Below are 7,850 nucleotides of genomic sequence, written 5' to 3' on the forward strand. Positions count from 1 at the left end.
GGACTCTAGGGCGTTTTAAGATAAGATCGAACAACCATGCCCGGTGATAATTTTTACTTTCGACGAAAAAAAAATATATTTTGCTGGCTTTATGCCCAGAAGAATAAAACCAATCCTTGTTTTCGGAAAAAAAATTTGTCGTTGCGAAGAAAATTTGGAAGCACCCTCTCAGTCACGCTCGTGTTTTGCGTATCGCGCAATTTGACATTTTGGGCGGCTTCCGCCAAAAAACTCTTCTGGCTACGGGTCTACAAATATTCACTGAGAAATTAGGCATAGGAAGGATTGAGAAAAAGTATTATTTATAATCACCGAGTATTAGGTTAGTAATTTTGAGGGGAAAAAATTGCAAACACTGCACGTTGCGCAATAACGCTCTGGATTAAAGAATATTTTTCTCCGCATCTACAAAACTAAGGTCTTCAAACTCTGCCAGTGTGTTGTCTTCTATATCGTTAATCTTTGCGTGAAATATTGTCGTCCTGGTTACCGAGAGAAATTTACAAGAATTGCTAACACTGGGGGAGGGGGGTATTTAACTAAAAATGCATTACTTCGAAGATCATTTAAAAAAAACGCCATCTTAAATATTCTCTAAACTCTCTGAAATCAACGTTTATATTATATACTAACAAAGTCTGCGAAAACATTATGCAATATTTGTGCTGCTTTTAAGTTATAAAGCGAGAAACATGGTCAAATTGACGCTAACGCAGTTGTCCAAATGGGGCGTGCACATACCCGTTCTTCACATTTTCATTAATATTAAAAAGCGTAAAAATGCTACGGGGTGGTCAGGAAAAGACAAATTGACAGCACAGAGGTGGACGCTAGTTTCGAAAGGAAAATTCCTAATACATTTTCCTACAACCGGCCTAAAAATGCCCATGGGCCGGAGTGATCGATGTGCGCCACCCTGTAACCTGCTTCGCGGTGCCTGTTTCAGCAGCCGGCGTATAGCGCCTCCGTCTACGTCACGTAAAAGAAGCAACCGGAGCAACTTTGCAAACTTTGCAAGCAGATCAGCCTACAACCTTGGTGCTAACATGATATAGGAGGTAGGGCACGGCAGAACCTGAACCTGCGCCGCCTGTGAGCGCCAATAGATCCGCCGCCATGGAGGGCCGCACAGCGCGTAAAAAATTAAAGATACTTAAAAAAAATTTTTTTTGATTGCTTGAGAGTGTTTGTATTGGGCGTTCTTAGATAAAATCATACCATCATGTCTGTTCGATTTTGTTTTTACCAAGATATATGCTTTATATGTCGTGCAAGCGCAAAACTTTATTCAAACTTTTTTTGCGCAAAATAAAATTTCTCTTGAGGAAAAAAAAATCACGAATTCGCTTCGTTATACGGGCACGTTTCGGCGACTTGCGTGAAACCGTCTTTTTGGGTATTTATTAGGGAAAAACTGTTGTCGTCTTAGGTTTAATATTTGTTGTGCGGAGAGTCGAAATCAAATAAAAGGAGGTAAACATGCGTTATCGATTACGAAGCAATTCAGAGCTTTATGAATCCGGATCTCAAAAGACTGGAATTTTAATTGTTTTAATTGATTTGGACGCGTCTGCTTTATATTCGCATAAATGTTCATAAAAATTGAAAACGATAACCGATTCAAAGAAATAAACTCAGATATAGACAGGTCACCGATTTTGCAATAATTGAAAAATCAGTTTAAAATGAAGATTATCGTAATTTTTCTTCTACCTTTCACATATCAAGGCTCATAATCTGTCCCATCAGGCCCTTCAAAAAAAGCATTGCAATATTTTTTTTTTATTTTTTTTTATTTTACGGGGCTTTAAATATACAGAATTGCCGTAACCGGAGTAGAGAAGGATAGGATGTTGCCGAGTTCAAACAAGGGCAAGCAAGGGATCGACAAATTTAGAAAGTCTATAAAAAGAAAACACTGCGACAAGAGTTAGTGAAAAATAAGAATTCATAGTCATAGACCCACAAGTCAACAATTTAAATACATATCTCTCAAAACAGTGAATTTCGGAGCCTCCCCTTCGTGGGGAGTCTGGGCTGCTGACGACGAGGCTTAAATAGGAATAAGAAAGAACACATGTCATTAATCAAGATCCTGTGCGCACATTCAAAGCTTGTCGCGTGAACTCTTTCTGCCGGACGCTGACCTAAATCGGTCATGGCGCTCGCCTGGCACTCCGAGGAGGAACTTCTTTTTTTTTTCTGTTTTGGATGTAGCGATCAATGTTCGTTTCTTCTCAGTGGCACCGCAAGCTCGCGACCTAGATCTGCGTTTAGCAGTTATAGAAGACTTGACTTTTAAAGGTATATATTTTCTGCGGCTACTGTTCTTGCTAAAACAGCTGTGGTTGCGAAGTGTCGGACCGCGTACACTGCCCCAAGTGACAGGACTGAATTCCACGCACAACGGAAACAGAGTCCCAGTTCTTTGCTTTCATGTCCCTGAACGCTTTGACGTCAGCTTTCGGGAGGCGGATTAGTGTCACGTTCGGCAGTTAAGTGTTCAGTGGGTAACAGTCACGTAGCCAGGATTTTGTTTCGGGGGGCCCGCCCATGACAAAATGCTGTATGAGGGAGAGGGGGGGAGGAGGCCCCAGCAAAATGGAAAATTTCGGGGGAGGGGGGGGGGGGGGCTGGACACTATGCCCCCCCCCCCCCTGGCTACGTGTTTGGTGGGCAACCATCTCTGACGCCGACTTGATCACCGACTTGGTCGGCCGTTGGAGGCTGTACAACTTTGTTCGGTGCTTGACACGACCCCCGATTCAATCATAGGCACTCCTGCCATGTCAAGTTGCGGAAAAAATACACATCGCTGACGTGTAATTGTGGCTCTGCAGCTCGTGTAGTTGGTACTTATTCTTAAAGTGGCTGCTCCACCATCACTTACGTAGGTCACACGAGCATACCCAAATTGGATTTCACGATTCTCCAGCCCGTTGTCTTATAAATTAGGTCACAGACAATCTCATTCAATCGCAAATATTTCCCGTTTTTTGATGTATCTTTATTTTCTACGCGTTGTGTGGTCCTCCACGGCGGTGGATCTATGGACGCTCACGGGCGGTGCTGGTTCAGCTTCTGCAGCGCCCTACTTTATATATCATATTACCGCCAAGGTTGTAGCCTGATCTGTTTGCAAAGTCGTTCCGGTTGCTTCCTTTACGTCACGTAGACGGAGACGCTATACGCCGGCTGTTGAAACAGGCACCGCGAAGCATGTTACAGGTTGACGCACCTCGATTGCTCAGGCCCATGGGCATGTTTGGGCCCGTTGTACGAAAATGTATTGGAAATATTCCCTTCAAAACTAGCGTCCACCTCTGTGCTGTCAATTTGTCTTTTCCTGACCATCCCATAGCATTTTTACGCTTTTTAATAATAATGAAATTGCGAAGGACGGGTATGTGCACGCCCCATTTATGGCAACTGCGTTAGCGTCAATTTGGCCATGTTTCTCGCTTTTATAACTTAAAAGCAACACACATATTGCATAATGTTTTTAAGACTCTGTTAGTACATATTATAAACGTTAATTTCATGGACTTTAAAGAACATTAAATATGGCCTTATTTTTAAAATCATTTTCAAAATAATGCATTTTTAGATAAATGCCCCTGTGTGAGCAACTCTTGTAAATTTCTCCCGCTAACCAGGACAACGATATTTCAGGCAAAGATTTACTATATACAGGACAACATACTGCAAAGTTTAAAGACTTCAGCTTTTATAGATACGGAAAAAATATTTTTTAATCCAGAGCGTTATTGCGCAATGTGCCGTGTTTGCAATTTTTTCCTAAAACTGACTACCCTAATTGTCGGTGAATAATGTTTTTTGTCAATCCTTCCTATGCCTAATTTGTCATTGAATATTTCTAGAGTCGTAGCTAGAACAGTTTTTCGAGGGATGCCGCCCGCAATGTCAACATCGCGCGATACGCAAAACGCGCACGTGACTGAGAGGGTGCTTACATTTTTTTTCTCAGAGACAAATTTTTTTTCCGGAAACAAGGGTTGGTTTTATTCTTCTGGGCATAAAGGCAGCAAAATAGATCTTTTTCATCAAAATTAAAAATGGTCACCGGACATGGTTGCTTGATCATATCTGAAAACGGCCTTTATATCGAAGTTTCTTTTATGACTTATTGTTTGTTGGGCTTTAGTCAATAGAAATGACCAGTTCTAGATGGCAAGCAGTGTTGCGAAGTTGCCACTCCGGGGTTGGAATGATTGTGGAATCATTCCGTACTTTTACAACCCCGGAATGGAATGGGAATGGAATTGAGGCATCGCTGGGGGAAGGGAATGGGGAGGGAACTAAATCGATTTTGCCCGGAATGAAGTGGGAATGGAATGGGCTCGGTTCTTATGCGTGCTGTGTCGGTTATCCTCTAGGGCCTACGGGCTGATGGCGAAATTTGCTAGCGCATGGTAAGTGGCTCTTGAAACAGCATTATTGCACTGGAGGTGACTGACGGCTTGATTGTCTCACCGGCTTATCCTGCTTAGAAGATGAAAATGGCGCGCACTCAGTGAAGCAACCATCCTGGATACTTGCAGACAGACAAGGTGTCTTTCATGGCGCCGCGAGACGTGACAAAGCGGATCTCATAATCATGCGTGATTAAAATTTACCTTTTAACCAGGGTATCGAACCGAACCCGAACCAAAAACTGGAGAAAAACCACTATTTTTAACTGAACTAGAAACCATCTGTAACCTAAGTTTAGAATTTGATATTCAACCCGACACGGAACGGTACAATATCTTCATGTGGCGGTTACCTGTTAGTGAGAAACAGTTTGGCGTAATAAAATGTAAGCCGCGACTTCTTGTGGATGGTGGCGTGTACGGATAGTTCAGGTCGGTTAACATTGTTATAATGAGCCGCCACAGACGGGTCGCCGCGAAGCGGCATAAACGTGGGGCGGCGGGTGGGTTAACACGCGCCCCAGTGATACACGCGCGAGTGGGTGAGCCTATTTTTACACCTCGTTCCTTTTCGATACACCTAGTTTCGCTAAACTGAGCCTCCGCTTTCTCCTCACTGATCCTCCGCTTTCTCTAAACTGAGCTTCGATAAAACATGCCCGCTCTCTAAAACGTGTTTCGATGAAACGGCGTTCGATCGACCGCAGTAAACTCGTGCTGGCGTCGTATACCGGTTGCACTTTGTCAGCGGCCTTCTCTTCTTGCCTCAATGCATGAAGATTTGGAACAATTGTACTTGGCGTCGGTTCTAACACCGCACAAGCGGTGTTGTGGCCCAAGTATTCGAAGCATAGAGCAAGATATATATATAGGTTTTTCTTGTGCCACGCACGAACGAGGCATTGTTAAGGCCTTATAAAAAAAAAACAGCACTCTAACTATGTATCTGTGAGGTGTAAATGGTCCGTTTACAAAGAAAATTGGTGGTTTTAACTTTTGACGTCTGTTGCGACTCGCGAGTCGTTTACGCTTAATTGCGCGATCGATGCCTGCAGCAACACCAAGTGCCACAGAGCGGTTTGTGCGACCGCGCCTCGGCTTAGCAGAATGGGTGCTTTGAGGCAACTTTTGCATACTTTTGCAATCATGTCGTATTATACCTGAGACTGCGGTGGAAGAAATCGGAAGAACTTTCAGTAGAAGGAACAGACACACTTCTACTGAAAGTTCTTCCGTTTTCTTCCACCGCAGTCTCAGGTGTAGTACGACATGATTAGCTACCACCAGCTCGCCTACACTCTCACCTTCTTTTCACTAATACTTTTGCAGTCGCCTCCGCGTTCGATAACGTCAGCAGCTTTTTGCTGCTTTTTCCCAGTGACAATGTGACTGTCAATGGCCATTTTGTTACGTTTAGGAATTAGGGGAATGAAATGGTGGAGTTCGGCCATTTCAGGGGCGGGAACGAACCCACTGTCTCCATTTTTTCCCTAAATTTTGCCCTGCGGGCATTATTGTAGGGTGGGGGGAGGGGGGGGGGGGTAACATACATGCAAACATGACAAATACACAAATGGAATTGCAAAAAAATATCAATACATGGTGATATCTGCTACAAGTGATACAATACGCAATCATAAAAAAAAAACCTGAACACAACATACACGTGTCTACTATAAGCTGCTAACATTGGCATAATGCAAAACAATTCATTAGTCATGGTTCATTCTCGTGTAGGTAACGACTTCGAAAAAATCAAAAGTTTCATCAGAAGCCTTTGGTGGGAAAAATGACTATTGAGAAAAACATATGTGCGGCATGCGATTTCTCCTATTTTTTTTTTTGTGGTGCAATCTCTGGGAAGTAAAAGTAGCAGTCTTTAGGTAGATGTTGTTATCAATGCCGGCACGTTTACAAACCACTATATTCAGAAAATAGTACCTTGATAACCTCCGGCGAACTTCGAGCGAGTCCCATGAGAATGTTTTTTTTTAATGCCGTGACACTGATATCAAAATGATAAAAGTTATTAACAAAACGGACAGAGCGATTTCGGATGGCCTCACGTTTATTAATTAAGGTTTTAGTGTCGGAATTACATAATACAGCCGCATATTCTTAGAAGGAACGTACGTTAAAGATGTGTAGGATTTCTGTGACGTCACGGGGTGCGTGTTTAAAGTTTCTCTTTATAAAATTAAGTACACATCCCGCTTTACTTGTTATAAATTCAACATGACAACTTCATGTTACGTTAGATCAAAAATAACTCCCAAATACTTCACATCCTTCGCCAAGGTAATCCGATTTGCATCTAAATAGTAATAAGTCTGTATGTGTAGAAGCTTTCTGCTAAAGCGGATACAACTACACTTTGGAAAATTCAGTTTCATTTTCCATTTGTTGCACCATGTAAGTATTTGATCAAGATTAATTTGTAAAGCGGCAACATCGCCCTGGTTATGTATATCCCTCTATAACACACAGTCATTTGCATATAATCTTGTTTTGGAGGTAGTTTCGTAGACTATATCATTAATGTAGGTTAAAAAAAGAGGCGGACCAACCACGGATCCTTGGGGAGCACCCGACGTTACTGAAACCAAGCAAGGTTTTGAGCCATTAATGACTACTTTATAGGAGGGACCGGTTAGATTGTGTGCTATCCAACCAAGGCGAGACACAGGTAAACCTAAAGTTGAGAGTTTTAAAAACAATAAAGAGTGTGGCACGGTATCAAAAGCCTTACTAAAACCTAACATTATAGAATCCGCCTGTTAACAAGAATCAAAAGAACAAAACAGAGCACAAGAAAATTCGACTAAGTGAATGACGCAAGAGAAGCCTGCAAGTCATGTTGAAACTGGACAAAAAATTATTTGTTTGCAAGTGATGAAATATGTTAGAGTAAATTATATGTTCAAGAGTCTTGAAACACTCGCTGGTTAGTGAAATAGGTCTATAGTTGGAAACCAAAAAACGGAGACCACTCTTATGCCCATGAACAATATTCGCGAATTTCCATTTCTGAGGCAGTTTCTTCGATGATAGAAATAAATTAAACAAGACAACCTGCAACTTGGCCATAATCGGTGCACAATGTTTTAAAACATAACGAAGTATATGATCTGGCCCAACAGAAAGCTAGTTTTTAGTTCAGAAAGAAGTTTGACAACTCCATCATACGATACAGAGATATCTGACATAGCCTCAAAACTACAAGAATCTGGTTCCGAAAGTATGTTTCTTGTAGGAACTGCAAAAACTGACTGAAAGTAATCATTAAAACAGTTCGCTTTGTCGACATAATTAATTATATAACCTTGCTCAGCTAAAATAGGAGGGATAGTACTATCTTCTTTGCCATTAGATTTAACAAACTTCGATATCTCCTTTAGACCTCGTCTAAGCTTTTTC

This window comes from Ixodes scapularis, unplaced genomic scaffold (genome assembly GCF_016920785.2).
Source record: "Ixodes scapularis isolate PalLabHiFi unplaced genomic scaffold, ASM1692078v2 PGA_scaffold15__6_contigs__length_5221840, whole genome shotgun sequence".
Lineage (NCBI taxonomy): Eukaryota > Metazoa > Arthropoda > Arachnida > Ixodida > Ixodidae > Ixodes > Ixodes scapularis.